Source organism: Protopterus annectens, chromosome 4.part0 (assembly GCF_019279795.1).
Source record: "Protopterus annectens isolate FY-2018-M chromosome 4.part0, PAN1.0, whole genome shotgun sequence".
Lineage (NCBI taxonomy): Eukaryota > Metazoa > Chordata > Ceratodontiformes > Protopteridae > Protopterus > Protopterus annectens.
This window is the reverse complement of record NC_056733.1, coordinates 1783141415-1783162710: the sequence shown is the minus strand read 5'-3', so window position 1 is coordinate 1783162710 and position 21296 is coordinate 1783141415. Positions and strand designations below refer to the sequence as shown.

Below are 21296 nucleotides of genomic sequence, written 5' to 3'. Positions count from 1 at the left end.
AGGTTTGGTTTTGGGTATATTCAACAAAGCAAATTAGTCTTGTAAGATTTGTAGATCCTCATCTTACAGTTGAGTGTGTCAGTGATCTGACACCAATGCATTTAAAGGATCCACAGAGGAACTCTTACACAGAACCTGTCATAAGGACTTCAGACTAAGGTGGCTGTCCTCAGTCCATGTGTTTTAAGTATAACTATCCTATTGCTGAATGTTTTTGTAGGATATCACTCCCTACTCTCTGGCAGTGTTGTCTCTTCAGGTAATATGACTGTGACTGAGTGTAACAATGCTACATCCTGTGAAAGTCAGATAATTGGAGGGATACTGCTGCTGTGGCTTTGCAGTCTTCCCTGTAATTCCTAGAACTAAAATGTGAACATTAAAGACTCCCATGAACTGAATAGATGCTGTATAGATCAGTTGTCTAGACAAAGAAAGGCTTTTGTCTTCTTACAGCATCTGGTGAACCACAGATGAAGTACAAAACAGTCTAAGGGCTGGGATGTGAACCAGCAGAAGAGCCCAAAATTTGTAATTACTGGCTCCTAACTAGAAGCAACGAAACTTCTTTGACTCCTTTGTTAGTCTGATGTAAGTGTCTTTGAGATCTAGACAGCACATCCACCCCCTTTAACCAGGCAATGGAGGATACTTTGCATCAAGACCATCCAAAATGAGATTTGGGGAATACACTGAATCAGACTGTTGAAATAAAAAATGGATCAGAGGTCCTTTGTTCTCTTCAGAGCTAAAAAGAATCTTATAGAGTATCCTGATTCTTTCAAATCTGGTGGGATATTTTAAATGTTTGTCTTTTGCAGAAGATGGTTACCTCCTTTACTGCAACTCTTCCTTGATACAGTGAAATCCTGGGTATTGGAATGAACAGTGTGTTTGATGGGTGTGGAAGGAGAGTTGTAATTTCTGGATATTAATGTATTGAGCCATTTGTCCTGTGCAATGGCCATCCAGGACGGAGAATGCAGAGAAAGGCAACTCCTGGCTGCTTTCCAAGTAGGACAGTCAAGAAAGTCTTCAGGTATTCTGCAGGGATTTCCCAGCAGATGGGAAGCCTTGAGACCCATTTTTCTGCTGGTTATTTCTGTCTCTGGGTGTATGTTCATTCTTAAAGGAGCAAAGACCATGGTGATCACTCCTAAATTGCTTTTTCTACTGCTTCTGTGAGCCACATTTAGGATTTTGTAACTCCATTAGAGAGTTAGCTGAAGTATATGAAAGTGCACTCCCCCCAGCAGTGAGTGTCTTACCATGCCACTTGGTCTCTTAAAGATACTATCTGACTTGCGTCCAGAAATGTTAGAAACCATTAAATCTGTCATTTAAAAATAAAGACTAGAAATTCTTGCCACAATCTGTCAATTGCAGTCAGCCATGGCATCATACTTTAATGCCAATGCCCTCTAACCAAGCCAATCCATCCATGGCATTATATGAAAGAAGCACAGTTATGCTGGAACCTGAAACTAAGGTTGCCACTTGGGAAATCAGTATTGACTAGAACTTCCTCTGATACTCTGGAAACTGTCCCTGCATCTTTTGGAAATTATCCAGAAGATCCCATTGGAACCTCATCACATGAGATTCAGAACTAAGTGGAAGATGTATGTAAATTCTTCCTCTAGTGCTTCAGAACCCTAGGCGCTTTGTTTGGAGAGGAATTACAGAGCTTTGGGGAGTTGGTTCCCTCTTAAGGGCTGTTTCAGCAACAACAGAGTCTATCATAGATGCCTTTGTGACAGACAACTAGTGGAGAGAAGACCAAAAGAGGTGGTCTGCTCTTTGTAAAATGCATGAGCTTCCTTAATGACCAGGAGAAACCATCTTATCCACTGGTGGAATCAACCAAGAAGTTAAGGTGAGATGCAGTAAGCTTTCTGAAGATTCTTTTCTGAGAATGACAGGCTGAGAGGTGGCCAGCCTCTCCTCTTACACAAAAGCTGAATTATTTCAAAAATTTGTTGTCATAAGGGGGCGAGGGAGTGGAATTTCCTTTATAACTGTGCTCAGTATCCATCAATGGAGACACAACAGGTAAAATGACATGCTTATTCTTGGATCCTAACTCCGAGCAGGAGGGGCATCTGAGGATGAGGAACCACAAGGATGGCCAGATTTGCAACTAAGAGATCTCAACAGGATTTCCATTCATCTGGTCCTAAGGCATAGGAAGGAAACTGGAAAAAGTACAGTGGAAATGAAACAAAGGGCATTGATGGATGTAAAAATTTAAGTTATTATGAAAGAATAAAATATCTAAACGTGTACAGTGTTTCATATAGATATTTAAAAGGAGACCTTATTCAGGTATATAGCGCATGTAAAGACAGCCACCTCTGGGAATGTTTGGGGTTATGAAAGAGTAGTAGACAACCATCAGAAAACCTATGTAGCTGATGCATGGACTAGACTACTAAATTATATTAAAGCAATCATTAGTTTAGATATTTTTGAAAAAAAAAACATGGGCACTTATTGTATGAATGACTGCTCTGGTATATTGGCAGGCTCAATGGGCATTATTGCCCATGCCTAAAATGTCTGTATGTATGCAAATAACTAAGCAAGAGAGAAACAGAGAGAGAGAGAGAGACAGAGATGGGTCATGGATACAAAGTGTAGCTTTAGCCATTGTGAGTGGACTGTCTTGCACTGTGCAACTTCAATGCACAAGTCAGTTTTCTGAAACCTGGTGGCTTAGGTGGCTCTATGTTAATGTCCCAGTGCTGAATGGTGCAGATAAGAAATGGAGTATCAGTCCTATTATCAAAAGGCACTCAATAAAAGTCCCAGTGTCAAGTCCCTTTCATTAAAATCTCAAAGATCAATGAGATGAAAATATGCAGCAGCACCAAAAGGGACCATGCCAATAGTGGTCCCAAGCCATCACCCCTGATGATCAAACCCAAAAGGACCATGCAGCTGATTCTATAACAGCTCACACCAATGGTGGGACTGATGGCAAAGATACAAATGTATGTGAACCCATTATATCAGAGATGGCCAGTACCGAAGTATGTGTAGCAACAACAACAGGGAGATACCAGTTTCCTGCACAGTCTTTGTGAAGACAGAGGCTGCTGAGGAAAAGTCCACAGTAGGACTATATATACAGAATCCCTGTCCACAAAATGGGTAGAATTAAATCCATTTTCATCTGGGCCTGCAACAAGGTGTTCATCATCCTGGTATAAATTGATACCCACTTCTATTCTTTGATAGGCAGACACAAAATTAATAAACCTGTATAAAAGAGACCTGGAGAACGTCAGCCACTACTAGTTTAACACTTGAAAGAGAAAACAAAGTATGCTCTCTTGCTAAAAAAAAAATATTTATTTAATAAGAGCTTGAAGCAGAGTATCTGATATTCCCAAGGCAGATACCCCTGCTAAAGGAAGACTACCCCCTGGGATTCATTAATGCCTACACTAAGTGTACACCATTCTGAGTGAAAAGACAACACAAACAGAACTCACCCCTTATTCCTTCTAATTTGGTTTTCCTACTGATTTTCTTGCAGCTTTAAATACTGAGAGAGTATTTAGTCTAATCTTTCTGTATTACTAGAAGGCACAAAAAATGTGGTAGGGATGTTCTTGAATACAGATCATGTACAATTAATTTACAATTAATGTAGGCATTAATGAATCTGTTAACAGAAGGTGACATGGAAGGGAGGTGAGACAACATATTTCCTTTGTTTTGAACGTTTATGCTTTGGATGCTAGGCTATGGGAGACGTTGATGTAAAAGGTTCTGCCTTCTGAGTTTTGTCCATGTCCAAAAATGTTGGAAAATGTCTGTACCCTTTAGTAAACTCTATTCTTCTAATGATTCTTTTCACTGCCTATCTCATACCATCCAAAAGAGTTTCCCTCCGTCCCAACCCTAGTCTCTCTTGTCTCTTGTTCTACCTGTGGTAATCATAGTGCTGATATTATACATGCCTTTGGTTTTGTCTATCTGTCTGTTTAGAAACGATGGTTTCACATAAACAGCAAAATTCTAAATTATTGTCTATATAAGGCTAATAAAGAGACCTCATTCTGCTAATGGTTCTAACTTCACTTGTCAAGTTCTGTTTAACCACTCAGCATCTTACACTACTCAGCATTTTCTGCATAAGTCTTCAAACACCTTAATGCACATAAACTCTCACACAAGTTCATCAAAAGATTCACAAATGGAAATTATTTAAAATAATTATGGACTTGTACTACGGATCTCATTAGCCACTATTCACAATTCTGCCTTAAAAAAGAGATCTGTTTTGTTTTTGTTAACCACTTTGAATAATGTGTGTGTGTGTGTGTGTGTGTGTGTGTGTGTGTGTGTGTGTGTGTGTGTGTGTGTGTGTGTGTGTGTGTGTGTGTGTGTGTGTGTGTGTACTAGAATTTGTCTGCCTTGATGATTACCATATCAATTTGTGCACCTACCATGTTGATGACTAGAATGTTAAGTTATATTAGGTTTTGAATATATTTTATATTTAGATTCTTAGATGTTTGTGTTGTACATAAAAGCAAGGATTTTGTAACTTTTTGTAAGAAGAAAATGCATTTTCTTCCAAATAAAAACATTTTTTTACAAAAACATTTCTACCACCTAAACTAAGTAAAGCCAATTATCATGGGTTTCATTATTGGGGAGCTTCAGCAATTATGAAATGTAACTGCATGCATAAATAAAACGTTTTAGAGTAACTGTACACCGACCACACAGAAATGTCCATGTCAAAAGTTACTTTACTTTGCCAGCTCCTGTGACATAGAGGGATAATGTCATAACTACAGCCTAGGTGACCAGAGATCAGGTGGTGGCTTAAGCACTTGATAGAATTGGCAGGGGAGGATAGGCATGCTATCCTGGCAGGGAGGGGGCAGTCTGGGACAATTCAATGATACTATCCCTCAATGGACAAGTAGTGCAGCAAGAGGTCATTCTTGAGGTGAGCACTCAGCTGCCAGTCACTGTCACAGCAGCCCACATTGTGAATGCATTGTGTACTGTGATTCCTGTCGTTACGCAGATCACCTGCCCTTTCCCAAGGAGAAACCATAGGCTTAAATAAACAAGCCCTCATTGCCAGGATACCAGCAAGGGCACAAAGCACTGCTGAGGCTGCCTGTATGATGACTTCCTTAGGCCAACTCTCACCCTAATTGGGGAAACCCAGAATGAGGAAGAAATGGGCATGGCTGATGGGAGAGTTGATGAGCAGAGGGAAAAAAGCACATTAAAACGTTATATCCTTGAACAAACAAAACATACTTGTACCTTGACTTAAATGTTTTGTGGCTTACATTTTCTGTGTGATTACTACTAATTTAGTGTGATATTCCTTAAGGTCATTCTGAATAGCAAGGTGACTGCCTGCTGACATATGGTATACTGCCTTAACTCTAATAAATTACAGTTTTACCTGTGCTGCTCTATCTTATATAATCTCAGATGCACTATGAGTGCAAGTGTCTGAGGTAATGCACTGAGAAGAACACCACAGCAGTTTCTCTGTAATGCTAAGCAAAGTCCACTGAATTGTTGATAAGTTGCATCCAAATGCTAGCATCTGTGAACTATGCTCCTCAAAGGTTCAAATGTTCAGGTAATGAACTTGGCACACCTTGTACATTAAGTGAGAATCACACCTTTAGATCAACGCACCTGAAAGATCTTTCTCTCTCTCTCTCTCTTTCTTTTGTTGTCACTCTGCATCTAATAACGTCATACTTCTACAGTTTCACAGAATTTGTAAATGTCAAGTAAAACTGTATTTGCCAATAGCAAATTTAATGGAAGACTTTAATTTTCACCCAATGGATCAGTGATGCTGACTGTCAAGGAAATCAAACATACTGAAACAGACAGGACACTTACATAAAAAAACATCCCAAATAAATATTTCCTACTGATGGGCTTTGTCTCTACATCTACATGCAGATAGTCAGACACCAAATAACATAACAAAATCAACAGCGTCAGTTCCTGGGACACAGTCATCCATGGACAGAGAAATTACCAAATCCTTAAGTCATCCATGGGCAGATAAATTAACCAAATTCCTATTCTATAGCTAAATGTAACCTGAAAGCCAGCCTCGTTGTATTATTTTGTATACTAAATTAACTCTGTGTGCCTTTCTATCCCATGGACTAAACTTCATGATATAGCTTCAGTATCTGCTTTGCCTTGTCCTGCAGGTCATTTCCTCATATTTCAGAAACTCCTTGATGTACCTCATATTTCTTACTCTTCCATTCCTACCTTACTTACCTGCTAGACTATCAGAAATCAATATCCTTTTTGTTCATCTCTTTGAATTGTTTCAGTAATTTTTTACATAATAACACCGAAAATCTGAACTCTCTTGTTAAGTCTATGCCTGAGAAAGTAAAGTTGAACAAAATGTCATGCACCTTTTAAATCTAAAGCTAATTCTAAAACTCTTTACCACTGTAAACTTGCAACCAGACAGCCCATCAGGAGGATTATAATGAATGTACCCCTTCTTATGTCCTTATGTCACTCGGCTGTGTTTCTGATAACGCAATATGTAGCATGAGCAAATCTATCATCTCCCACATTTTGCCATACTTTATTGCTTCTCATTAAATTCCTGCTGTGGGAACATTATCTGACACTGTGAGCACTACGACACACTCTTCCTAACAAATAAAAGAAGAAATGAGAGGGATTTATTGAAAGAACCAATTCATATATGAGTGATGCTGAAGATAGCACAGAGGATTAACACTAAGATCCGTTAATGAGCTGCTTGCTCTATTCAAGGGTACAAGGTTTAATTACTTCTACCCCTATTTGTCAACAGTGTGACACTGAGCAAATTACTCGAACAAACAACTCTCCTGGGTCTCTCCTGAAAAGAGACATTTGTCCATTGGGTTTGCTGGGTTACAAAATAGATAAAATACAAAAATAAATGAATAAGACATCTCATTCTAAGTAAAAACTACGCCATGATAAATAATAAAGAAAAGCAAATGAATGTGTGGCTCATTGTTCTGCAAATAATTAGTTGTGAATACAACTATTTAAGTTTTCTGTAGCCACATACTATTATAATGCTTTTATTTAAAATGTTAAATATATTTCCTTTCATGCTGCAGTTCACATATAACTAAATTGCTGATTATATGTCATATTTATTTAAGAAATGAACTTAAGCCCAAAAAAGGTCACACACAGAGCAGCTGGTCTATGACATGAGCAGATATGGTCGGCTACAAAATGTCTTAATACATATAGATAGCAACTTATTATTTTTAATAATGCAGTTAACATTTGGCAAAGTATAACTATGTTTGGATTTCACTTTCTTGGTTCAAAGAAGTAATACAGATGTCTTTTGTAATGACTAACACTGCTGCTGTATTGTTTAGACTTCTGTACACAGGGATTTAGTTCTCCTATCAAACACATGTCACAGAAAAGATAATGTGCAGTTACGCAATCTAAAGCAGAAAGATCAAAACTATAATGCTGCATGTTACTCTAAAGAAATTTCAGAATGTCAAAAGTCCAATAAAAGGCACATTCATTATCCCCTTACTCAGATCATAACATACGCAGAACTTAGTGCAGTTACATGTTTTTCACTTAATCAGTGGCTACTAAGTAATGTCATTCAGTTTGCCACTCTAGCGAAAAGAATAATGCACTATAATATAATATCTATTACTATTAATTTATTTTTTTAACAAAACACACATGTTGCAGCAATGGATTAGAAGATGACCTGATACACTCAACAGCAGAGAATGTAATAATTAAAACTATTTTTATTTTATGAGATCTTGTAGTGCTTCTAGAAGAGTTGTATCTTATCCAGTCTCCTTGCAGAAATGTTTATATATTTTATCAGTTATAGTCATGGAAGTTAATAAAAACAGATTATTAAGTAGTCTGTTCATAATATCAGCATTCCTGTCAAGAAGCATTGGAAAATGTATGAAAAGCAAACTTAAAAACTAAAATTTCTTTGATAACTGTACTCTAAATTTTAATCTTCATACATAACTTATGGCGAAGGACTATAACAAAGAACTGAACAACAATCTAGATTTTGTGCAAGATCACTCCATATAAAAATGCCACCATAGATCTAATGATTTCTTTGCAATCTTCCAGACCAATTAGGTTCTTTTATCTAACTTAAAAACATTTTTTTTTTAATTTTTAATAAGCAGCAAATAAGGCCAGGCCCTCTATTCCTTGTTCCTAAAATAATATCACCAAAACATTAAATATATCTTAACTGCTTTCAGCTATTTCTCAGAATATTCCTGCAAAACAGTTACATACTATGCTACCTAAAATCAATCCAAACTGCTTTAGTGAGGAAATCATTCAAAAGTCAAAAGGGTTGTCATTATACACATTAAATAATAATAATAATTATATGTAGGAACAGGCAGCTTTCAATGTAATAGTGACAGGTCAGGTTATCAGAAAAGCCTTGCATTGAGCCCAAAACAATGATTCTGACCTGCAGTGTTAATGTTAGAAGTCAGTAACAAATGCTATACTATACATACACGTGACTGCAGAGTTATTATATTTAAGTAAGGGAGTGGCGGGGGGGCTTGCCCTTCCAGTAAATAAACAAACAAAAAAAAACTTTTAGAGGTGTATTTGCTGCATATGACATTTTATGAAATGTAATTACATTAAATATGTTGCAGATTACATTTTTAGATACTGTGTGAACAGATGAAAACAATAATATGCATGTGTGTCTATTTACACACACACACACACACACACACACACACACACACACACACACACACACACACACACACACACACACACACACACACAGCTCTACTTCTAATACTCAAAAGTCCATATCATTAAATTTCATTTTTGTGTGACAAACATTGCGAAAACGAAATACCTGAATGACAAATTTTTCCCAGGGAAAGTAAACACTTGCCCAAACTTCAGCGAAACATACACCAGAGTAAATAAAACCACCTAGGTGAGAGGAGGTTTGCTGCCTCATCACCCAACTATATATACCAGTTCTGAGATCACACTACAGTGTAGAAAAGGGCATGTTGAGCAAGTGTTCACTTGCCCTGGGAAAAATTTGCCATTTGGGTATATAATTTTTGCAATTTTCATGTTGCGAAAATGAAATTCTATGATATGGCCATTTGAGTATTAGAAGGGGATCCACACACATGCATATGTGTATGTATATATGTATATATATATATATATATATATATATATATATATATATGTGTGTGTGTGTGTGTGTGTGTGTGTGTCATTTATATGTAGTTAAAGATTAAAGTGCTTGAAACCAACAGTCTTATTGCTATTTACGGTGTGTAAACAGCCTCGGAATCACCAATAAGTGTTTCACCACTCGTACAGTGTAAAACTGATTTATTGCAACAAAGCACAAAATAATTTTCAAAAATAACATTGTAATAACTACATAAGGTTAAGCGCTTTCACCCAAACCACTTTGGGCTTCTTCTCAAAACTGAATGTGCAGAATTATGCAGATGTTTCTCCAGGCTGCTAGTCAGAACTAGATCAATAACAGACTGGCTTTCAATTGGTCTATATACACTATGACTACATTAGTGAAATCATAATTCCAAACAGCTGAGTGAAATGATGAAGTAACCAAACAACAGCATAACTTGTCTGAATGAAAAAACATATAAAATAAATAAAAATAGCAACAATAAAATAAGTGTTTTCCAGTGGTGAGGTCAACCATATCACAGTCATGCACAATGTCATCAAGAGAGCAACATAAAACATATCTGGGAGGTGAGTTTTAATCGATAAAATAATTTAATTTCCTAGCAATTTCCCCTGGTCTATTCACTCTGATACAGGTACCTTGAAAGATCTATGTATTTATTTATACAATTTATTAATTGGGGTAGAGCACTGATCCCATAGGAATAATTTCTTTCTCACTGAGAAAATACCTGCAATGGATATTTAATACAGGCACCTTTCACCTTTGTGTGCTGGCTTTTGTTTTTTGGATTGCAATTTCTTTCTCAGCCTAGAATGTGAATACAATTCAAGCGGAAAAAATAAAAAATAAATGATACAATAAAAGAGCACACTAAAATTAAAGGGACAGTTAATATACAACAGAAAAAAATTATTTAAGTAGGCAGTCAACAGAAATCACTATATACAATATTTACATCAGTTAGACTAGTGACGTGACAGGAGTTAGAGAAGAGATACTATAGTGAAAAATGATAGGCAGCATGTGTTGGAGATCAGAGAGACCAGGTCATGTGACCTGAAATAGAGCATTTACGAGTTGCACTATCCGGGTATATAGGACAGATGTTAACATACCTTGCATTCACAAAAACAATTGTTAAGCTATGTGTCTTTCCTTGAGTAACCGAGCTGGCCTGGAATTAACTTTTTTTCTCAATCCAAGGTAAACTTGTACAGCACAAAATCCAAATGCTAAATGACCAGACCAATGTGTGCAATAAAATCTAGATGACCAAGAGCCAAAACACCTCATGTTATTAAAAGTTTATTGAACAACCGTAAAAAAAAGAGTTAACCACCAAGTTAAAAAGTATAGTGTTTCATCTTATCTTCACCAAGACTTCATCAGAACTGATTACATATCCCTGCCCCTCACTTTAAATACCTCCACTGTTGAATAATTAACTTGAAATCTAAAAAAAACAGAAGTTGTTTGAAGACATAGTACATATTAATCACTTAAATAACCTACCTGCCTAGAAAGATGAGAAATTCCCAAGAATTTTACAATCGTCTAAAACTCATATAATATTAAAAAAAATAAACATTTATTCCTATGTATATATTTAATAAGGGACATGTAATTAGTCAGTATAATAGAAGAATCGAGGGCTAGTAATATATGATATGGAAATAAGTGACTGAGTATATGAATGAGGGTAGATAAGTGAAAGGCTAGCAGCACAGACGGTACCTAAGAAAAAGTTCTGGTTTTCTATACCTTCTTGAAGCAAGTCATTTGCAAAGTACAGTGCTATAGGGTTTTAGTGCTGCAGCACCATCACCAAATAAGAGACATGCCATGAGTATGGACTTTAAATGCACATTGATAGGATCAAATAATATCTGATACTCAGAGGCTGTACAGGTCTATGAACTGAATCACTGATTAGCAAGCAAATAAAAGATAATTAAATGGTCTTAACAGGATATGGCAAATGTGCATCGCTGCCTTGACAGATGATCAGAGCATGCTACACCTAAATAAACTTTATACAATATAGCTACACAGGAGACTTAATATCACTGGCATCCCAGGATTTTACCCACTTCTCCCTGAGCCCAATGCCTCCCAAAGCAGTTGACCAGAGTAACTAAAATGAAAAAAAAAAATTCTCACAAACACACACACTCTCTCTCACACAATAATGCTTAGGAGGGCTACTGATACCTCTAAGGTACCAGAAGTTTTTTTCCTGTTTTTTTCAGTATATACTGCAACCAATGACCAAGGTCTTAGTTTTTCTTTCATTTGTACTTGTTAATAAGGGCAGAACAAAGATTCACACCAATCTTTTTCAGACTCCGACCAAGGTAGGCAAATGGAAGTATATATACATATATATATATATATATATATATATATATATATATATATATATATATATTTAACAGTGCACGTGTTAACCTCAGTGATAACTGACAGTTAGTTGAACACTCTTACAACAAGCCAAACAATATATTAAATGCTGGTAATTTATTGACATACAGACTCTCTAAAATCTAGTTACAAATAGTCACAGTGATGCAGTGAGGTTGCCTTTATGAACTAATAAACAAAACATCAGCCACACATTTCTGTAATTTTACAAATAACAACACTTTAATTCATGGATATCAGGAATAAAAGTAGAAAAGAACAATTAAATAAACAACCAGGTTTATGATTACACAAGGAATATATACAAGAACAGGTTTTAAACAGACAGATGGCAAAACAAAGCAACCTTAAATGTTGATAAATTATTGTATTCCTACCACTTTGTGGAGAATACTATAATCTAACTGCCATTGAGTCCCTATAAATTTAGCTGTAGGTGACATACAGGCAGATTATAAAGTCTGAGCACACTGACTCTGAAAAAACAGCCTGCTTGACAAGTGGTAAGACTTGTTTAGTGCTCATCAAGCCATGATCAAAAGTAAAGAAAAATATAGCAGTCCTGCATGAACATTCACTGCATGATAGAGGTTTCCCAAACTTAAATAACAGTCCAAAGGAGAAACAGTAACATACTTGTTTCAGCATTATCTGCAGGTTATGAACATCTATAGTCTTCATGAATAGGGATGTAATGATAACCCTCTATGTAAGTCTATTGCTATCAGGAAACTTGAAAGAGAAAGAAGTAACAGGTTTGAAGTAAAATGATTTTGAACATGGTCACTATTTTTTTTGGCACTACAAACATCCTTGAGTAAAACCTCTTCCTCACTTGGGAAGGAGGAACTGGATCTATCATTCCTTGGCATAGTATATCATGAAGAACGGATGGAAAGAAAAGAATCTGATCTTTGGGATGAGGAATGACCTTTTCAATTCGAGGAATTTCCTCCCACTAACATCAGTAACTCCGATGAATGATTTTAAGAACTCATTTCTCTGAAACAATCTGTTGCCAAACAGAAAAATGGAGAGTCAGACTTTCTGAAAGAGAAAAATGGCCAGAGTGGGAGGGGGTCATATGGTCACTTTAACAGTCATTCATACTTGTTAGAATGTCCCTGGTGTTGGGTGGTTTAAGACTTTCTGGAACCCCCTTGCCACTTCATCTTAAACATCTGTTTACCTGAATTCTTTTGAGTCAGTTGGATGAGGAGAAAGAAAATCCCTTGGATGATTTGAAAAAGAGGATTGGAAAATCTTAGAGATTCCGTGGGTTACAGCTTGCCCATTTCATCACACTTTTCAGCATCTCTGCAGCAGATGTGCCAAAGACTAAATCTCTATCCAAGGAAGAATTTAAAATCTCATTTTCCACATCATCTGGGGGTTCTGAGAATGCAGCAAAGCAAACCTCTGTAAAACAGTACTAGTGGCCATAGCCCTGGAAGACGTATAGAGTCATACACACACTGAAAACAATGCACAGTGACCTATGCAACAATAGAAATCAAGTTGTTTAAAGCAGATTTTTCTTCACAAGAAGAAGCATACATAAAGTATTCCTCATACTTTCACACATACCTCTCAAGTGTACCTCATTATGAGGAAGGTACCTCGTTTGGTATCTTAAAAAGCTCATGTTCCTTGAAGTTCCACATTGGAAGACTGTCACACATGCAGTGTTAGGAATTTTTTAACTGATATCCATGGTAGATAGAAATGAGTCATATTAATTCATTAAATTATATTTTTTATAAGTAAAAATGCATATTTTAACCATCCTATGACCTTCCTAGTTAAAGTTGTTAGTAAGGGATTACTATGTGTTGCACATTTTGCCCATTTGTTCCACATTATGAGGGCTAGTGTTCCTCATTTTGGAGATGGGAGGTTGACAGCTATGCTTTCACAATATACCAGAGCAAACTTTAACATACAAGCCTGATAATTTTAAACTCTGAAAATCAAAGTTGCAGAAGTATACAATGCTTTTCCATACCTATCAAAAATTTTCCCATCCGTATTAGAAAGAATACGATTGGAATTAACTAAGTGCTTAGCAGCAGTGTTGTCAACTAAGGTTACAGCTGCTGGGTCAGATTTGGGAATAGTGCATAAAAATTAAAAGACTGAGGAACTTTAAACTTCCTATCTGCCTTTTCTGGGATAGCTGGCTGAGTATCAGAAAAATTTCAGGCAAGAAGACACTCATCCCCTAAAGGAGACAAGACAGGAGGAGTGGGTGTAGGTTCTGTAAAATCCATCTGTAATAACTCATGGTATTTTCTAAGGGACTGAGGAATCACAATGGTCCCCCCACTGTAAAAGATTGGTAAATTGTAGCAACAGTCTCAGAGCTCTCTCACAGGGAGAATCAGAAACTGAGCTCTACTTAGGTTCATAGGTTCATAGGAAGGTGCTACTCTATCTGCCTGAAGGCATTTATAAGCCTAGCCAGAATGTGTTGGCTTTTGCCACCCCCTTAGATTAGTTCCCTGTGCCTCTGTCCAGCTGAGCCACTGAAGTGATCCCCGGGGTAAACTTTCTGTTTCCCAGCCACTCGTCAAGGTTTCTCTTGAAGAGTGTTAGCGACAGGCTCTGCCTAATGTAGATTGGAATCTTGTTCCAAAGCATGGGAAGTCTCTGTGACAGGAATCTATCCCTCCAGCATGTCCTATTAATTGGTGTGGTGAGGTTTAGATTCATAGAGCATGTGGCTCAAGGGGATAAGCTTTTCTTTAGGTGGAGCATGTCCATCAGTTTTGGGTTGGACATGGCCTTGTATGTCAGGCAGAGATCACCTCTGAGTAGGCAGTATGCAACCGAGTACAGCTGGAGTTTCTTCATTCAAGCTGCATAGGGCATCTGTTTGAGGCCAGTGATCCTCATGGTGAGGTACTTCTGTGGTCTTTCCAGCTGTTGCAGGTGTCTTGTAAGATACATCCCAAATGGGGTGTTGTACTCTATGATGGGTCTGATGAGCGATGAGTAGAGGGGCACAATGACCTCTTTTGATCTGGATCCAAACCCTTTTGTGATAAAGTGGGCCACGTAGAAGGATTTTCTAACCACTTTGGCAATGTGATTATCAAAGGAGAGTTTACTATCTACTTGGGTCCCCAGATCCCTTATTATGTCTTCTGTATTTAGGGGACTTCCACCTATGTGGTAGTTTGTGGGTACTTTGTTTTTTCCAAAGGGGATGACTATGCACTTTTTGGCATTGAGCTTGAGGCCATGATTTTGACACCAGGTATCAGTCTCAGTGAGACCCTTTTGGAGGATGTCTGTGTCAGCTGGAGAGACAATTATAGCCCCTAGTTTGCAGTCATCTGCGAACTTGGTCAGCCATAGTCCTCCTGTGTTTGCCTCTACCTCTGAGAAGTATATGCTGAACAGGAGGGGTCCAAGGACTGAGCCCTGGGGAATGCCACTTGTAAAATACACCACCCCAACTCCCGAATGTAGTTAGATTGATACTTAACAACAAAAACACCACCAAAGCTCTGCTATAGCTGCCAAATTTGCCAGCTATAGCAGGGCTTTGGTGGTGTTTTTGTTGTTGAATGTCACTTGTAACCAGTGTAGAGTCAGACCTAGCTCCTGCAACTCTTACCATGTGGGTTCTGTCCGTCAGCCAGTTGGCAACCCATCATGTGACGTAGGGGTTTATGTTCAGGCTGGTGGGCTTGTCTATAATACCAGAATGGTGAATGGTGTCAAAGGCCTTTGCGAGGTCTAGGTAGGGTGTGTGTACCACCTTTCTCTCGTCTATAGCCTTGGTAACTGTCTTAAAGAAGTCCATCAGGTTTAGGAGGCATGATCTGCCCTTAACAAAGCTGAACTGGGTAGGGTCCAGTGTTTGTAGGTTCCCAATGTCTCTGTTAATGAGTTCCATGATGATGCGCTCCATAGCCTTGCAGACCAAGCTAGTCAGGCTTATAGGGCGATAGTTCCCGGGGTCTGTTGTGGCTCCACCTTTGTGGAGCGGAATAACCATTGCTTGTGCACCACTCTATGGGTATGTAACCTGTGGGGAGGCTGAGTTTGAACAGTGTGTTTAGGTGAGGGATTAGTTCGTCTTTGAGCTCATGTAGGATGCAGCCTGGGATACCGTCTGGTCCCACTGATGCTGTGTTTTTGGCTTTGGAGAGGGCTGTTTTAACCTGAGTGTCTGTGATTTCAGGAGCTCTACATTCTTCTGGTATGGTTATGGGCCCTTTTGGGGGTGGTAGGGGGGGGGGGAGTTTGCGCTGAACCTGTCTGCCAGGATGTTGGCAATATCAGTCGGTTCAGTGTATTTTGTACCATTCTGCACTAACTCTGAGCAGATCTGAGAATTGACACTTAGATTCTTGACATAGCTAAAGAATGCCTTGTGGTTATCTTTGGAGTCCATGGCAATTTTTCTTTCGAAGCTAGCCTTGGATGATTTTATGAGGGATTGTAGTTTCTTGCTGATACTTATCAGGGATGTCTTCCCTTCCTGGGATTTTCCTTTTTTCTGTACTAGTTTCCTCCTTCTATTGTATAGCTTCTTTATGGCAGGGGTCCACCAGACTGGTTTCCTTTTCTTGGAGGAGTGAGTCTTGGTTTTGCTTGGGATAGCATGATCCATGCATTCTTGTAGATGCCCGTAGAATGCATCAGTAAAGGATTTTGCAGCTTGGACAGCGTTATCCTTTGGCATGGGGGCTTTGAAACTTTCCACCTCGGTCTTAAGTAATGTGAAGTTTGCTTTTGAAATGTTTTTCACTGTGGTTTTCTTGTCTGGGGGTGGGGGCGGAATGTGGATATCCAAACTGATTTGTTTATGGTCAGATCTAACCAGCGAGGGGTTGACCTCCGGTGTAGAGCACCAGTCGCTCATGTTGGTGATGACAGGTCCAATATGTTGTCACCTCTGGTGGGAGTGTTGACCAATTGATCCAGGGATTTTGAGTTTATAAGTTTTCCCAATTAATGTTTAGGTAATTGAAATCACCCAATATTAGGGTGTTTGGTAGGACATTTATATTTCCCAGTGTTTCCAGAAATGCAGAATGGGGGTCCTGGGACATGGTGGGTGATCTGTAGCAAGCTACAATTTGAATTGCAGTTTTGCCCATTGTTAGTTGCACGTGGATGATCTCTGAAGCATCGTGCTGTGCCACTAACCTGGAGGTGTGGGTATCCTTGATGAATATGCATATGCCCCCCGCCTTTTGCATTTCGGTCTGGGTTCTGTGGCCGAAATATATGGTATGAGTTGTAGCCTGGTAGTGCTGGGGTGCTCTCTGGAGCCTTAAACCAGGTTTCTGTTACTGCATATATATCGATTTTTCCCATACTGAGGAGTGCCTCGAGTGCATGCATTTTGAGGTTTAGACCTCCGGCATTGACTAGCATTACACTCAGTTTTTTGTTACTTGTGCTATTTATGGCAGTGGGTTTGTCTTTTGAGCCTTGCTTAAAAAGTCACTATAGGGGTGGCAAGAGCCTTGGCCAGTATTTGAAAGCCTAAGGGTGACAGGTGTAAGCCATCTCTAGAGAAGCAGCGTGGCTTGTCGATCATGTGATCCCAGGTGGACAGACACTGAATCCCCTTTAAATGACACCAGAAATGTAGCCAGTTGTTGAAATTGATAATTTTTTTCTTTATACTATGGTATCATTCTTGGTGAGGGCAGGATGCTACTCAGGGTCAAGGTCATACTGGCCTGGGCTACAAGATCAGAGAGCTCTTCCATGTCTCTTTTTATGTAGTCCAGGGAGGTAAGGCTCAGGTCATTCACACCAACATGGACAATGACAGAGTCATATTTGTACTTGTTCTGGAGTGACCTGAGTGCTTGTGTTATGTGGCAGATCCTGGCACCTGACAGGCAGCTAACAGTAACCTTCTCCTTATTCAGCCTAGTGAGTGGGACATCAGTGTGTCTGACTATAGAGTCACCTATTACTAGTATGTTGGGTATGTTACTTTGCCTTAAGGGCTGTGATTGCATGGCACACTGTTTTTATGAAGTATGTGTTTCATGATTTGTGTTGGGGGGTGGAAGTTGCTTGGATGTCTGCTTTGGAGGCCTCTGTTGCATTTGCAGATTTTTATTTAGAGCCTCCGAGTATGTTTTCATGTATTTATGTGTGTTTTTTGCCGGTGCTGGTTTAATGGTCTTGCAGTTTAAATCAGATATCTGAGGACAAAACAACATGCATCTTCCTGTTCAGATTCAGAATCTTGAATCTCTTCAAAAAAAGAGGCATCCCCCTTTCTTGTACCAGAAACTAGTCTACAAGAAGGAGCAATAGCCTAAATTAAACCCTGTGTCTGTCCTAGAAAACTACTCCTATTAAATTTGAGAAGGAGTACATACATGCTTGGTTTTCTGCTTCTTTTTGACAAGAAAATGTAGTCAACAATGTAACTCATGACAGAAAATGCTTCCCCAGGGATAGGCAAGACATTCTGACATAGCAGGGAAACCTTCCGTCCCTCTCCCAGAACTGATAAGAGTGGTGCTCCCTTGTCCAGTGAGGTGACTACAACAGCTGCAGAGGAGGTGGTTAACCCAGGGCCATAGTGGTTGTTGGTGCTACACCAGAGGGATCCAGGGTAAAAGATGAGTGGTATAAGGTACAATAACTAGTCTTAGCAGAGTCACTCACCTCTGGCTGAGGCAAATTGCTTGCCTGCCCTGGTGGCAATGGCTGTTTGTTTAACTTTTTCTTTCTGCAGCTAGAAGAAGGACCAACCATGGGATTGACAATATGTTCCATGGTCAAGCAGAAAATGGTACCTCTTTCCCATGGAAGACAAGCAGCAAATGCCTGTAAAACTACTAGTCTACAAGTTACTCTTTTGATAGACAAAAAACACAGTAAAAAGCACTTTAAAAGACTATGGCAGCTCCACAATGGAAAAATACAGTTCATTTCTCCACAGAAAACACATTATCAGTTAGTTTACATTACTTTTAAACTGAAAGAAAAAATGAGTGCTCCATTTAGAAGTATGTTGCAGTCTTGAGATAGTATGTTGAAACACAACATTCCTAGCTTTAATATAAGTAACGTAGTTTATTTGCAAAAGAAAAAACACACGTTTTCGCTCCTGATACACAGAAGCTTCTTCAGCTTACCAACTGGCAACAGTTCACTTCTTTTATACTGTTAATAATCAGGTGGTTAATTAGAGCATTAAGATTTAAAGGCGAAATGCCTGCTTGAACAGAAAGCAGAGTTGAGATAGTGAGCACAACTAACCACAAAGTGAACGTTGATCTTAGCACTACTGGAACCGTGCAACCATATAATAGAAAACCATATGAAGTTAAAATTTAAAAATTTAAAAATTAACAATTTTCTTCAAGAAAGATTACTAAAAATATATACTAATCATTAAGATTATGTAGTATATAAAAATGTCTATTTATAATGTTCACAGATTCATAACAATAGTTAAAAATTAACTTAACAATGTATAATCAACACTAACTAAAAATTTTACAGTTACCTAACCTGACTACCATCACAGTTTAATGACTCTATCTGACAAGTCCGGTTAGTTATTAAGCTAGTGGGAAGGTGTTTAAAAGTATTTAAAAATATAATTAAAATCTATGAGTCAACACAAATTACTTCTTGGTTTATATTTAATAAAAAATATGTTAGAACTATCTGCCCTCAAGCCTATGTCATGCTACCTCCCCATGCCATAATAAACCTAAAGGTGTGCTTGCACCCATATAAGGAGACCTTAGTGAACTGGGTATATAAGGTGGGTGTAAGGTAGGTTGATATCCCAGAGCCAACAAGCAGAATATTGCTGAGAATAATAAATTAATTTAATAGAACCATTACCTTAAGTAACTCCTGTATTTTAAGATACAGGCTATGTTACAATTGTCGTTTAGACCCGGGTAAGAAAAGGCATCTAGTTGTAATTGCCATTCTAACTCACGGGTCTCTAACAACAATGACTGAGGCCCTCCCCTTTTGTCACAAAGTACCTGGTCTATGCCCATGAATTTGAAGCTGTGGCCATGGTTGTCCCATATGTGTTTTGAAAGAGCATTATCAGTCTTGTTGTTCCTGATAGCGTATAAATGTTGGTACATGCGGTCCCTGAACCGACGGTCAGTCTTACCAACATAGAATGCATTACAGCATTCGCAAAAGGCTATGTACACAATGGATTTGGTGTTGCAACTAATTTTATGATTAATGGTGAACTTCTTATTGCCAATACTAAAAGAGTTCCCCATTCGTAAATGTGTGCACCATTTGCAACAACCACAGGAAAAAGTGCCTTTTTGTCTGGACATGAAGTCTATTGAGTTATTTCTCTGTAACAAATCCTTTAAATTGGAGCCTCTTTTGAAAGTGAACAGTGGAGTCTTGCCCAGTCTGTCATGTAATCCAGCATTGGTGATAAAGTACCAGTTCTTGCGGATTATGGAACATAAAAGTCCTGAGTGTAAATTGAATGATGAGACAAAGGATATAGAGAAATTAGTGTCACAATGAGTGTGAAGGGCTGCCAAGTTGTTAGCCTCTACTAGGGATTGATTGTCACTTGATTGAGTGATATTCGCCTCAATACTATTGTGTGCATTAGTTTGAAGTAACGGTAGATAAAAACCTTCTCTTCGTTTTGATGTCACTTCACCTATCAGGTCAAAGATGAGCTCCACAGGGTATCCGCGACTACCAAACATCTCCGCAAGTATTGAGCATTCCTGCTCAAAGGCCTCAGGAGTACTACACATGCGGGCAGCCCTCACAAGTTGCCCTTTGACAATAGATCTCTTTTGTCTCCAGGGATGGCAACTGGAAAAGTGTAGAAACGAGTTGCAATATGTGGCCTTTCTGTGGATGGTTGAACAGAATCTGTTGTTAATAGTGTCCTTGAATAATTCAACATCAAGGTAATCAATAATGGATGTTGAAAAATGATGGGTGAATTTCAAAAACTCGGTGGTAGAGTTCATATATGATAGTAAGTTTGAAGCATCATTTTCACTGCCTTGAAATAGGACAAAGACATCATCAAGGAATCGGGTGTAGATCCTTGAGTTATTAACAAATGGGCCATGATTGAATAGGAAATTCTTCTCCCAGTAGGCCACAAAAATATTTGCAACACTGCTGCCACATGGGGACCCCATAGCTATGCCTTTCTTTTGCAAAAAATATTGACCATCAAACAGGAAAAAATTAGAAGACAGCACTATGTCTAATAGTACTGTAACTAAATAAATGTCATTATTACATGCTCCACAGTCCTTCAGCATGAGTTCGATCCATTCAATAGCCACATCGTGTGGTATTGATGTGTACAGGTCGACCACGTCGATTGTTAGAAAGTTGTAACTAGGATCGAAATCGATGTCATTGATCAAGCTGAGGAAAGACCAGGAGTCTTTGCAAATTTGGGAGATGTTGTTAAGGTATTTGCTGATGATGCTTTCAATAAGTCGAGCACACGGATGAGTGATTGAATTTCTGCCATCCACTAAGGCTCTCATTGGTGGATCAGAAAGGCTTTTATGCATTTTAGGGATCCCAAACATGACAGGTACCTTCGGGTATGAAATGTCAATGAAATTGTACATGT

General features: G+C 38.5%; 1 protein-coding gene across 1 annotated transcript in view; it reads right to left on the bottom strand.

The window, feature by feature from the left end:
- Nucleotides 1-21296, bottom strand: part of AGMO (alkylglycerol monooxygenase) — a 1982086-nt gene that overhangs the window by 641185 nt on the left and 1319605 nt on the right. The gene's annotated exons all lie outside the window — the stretch shown is intronic.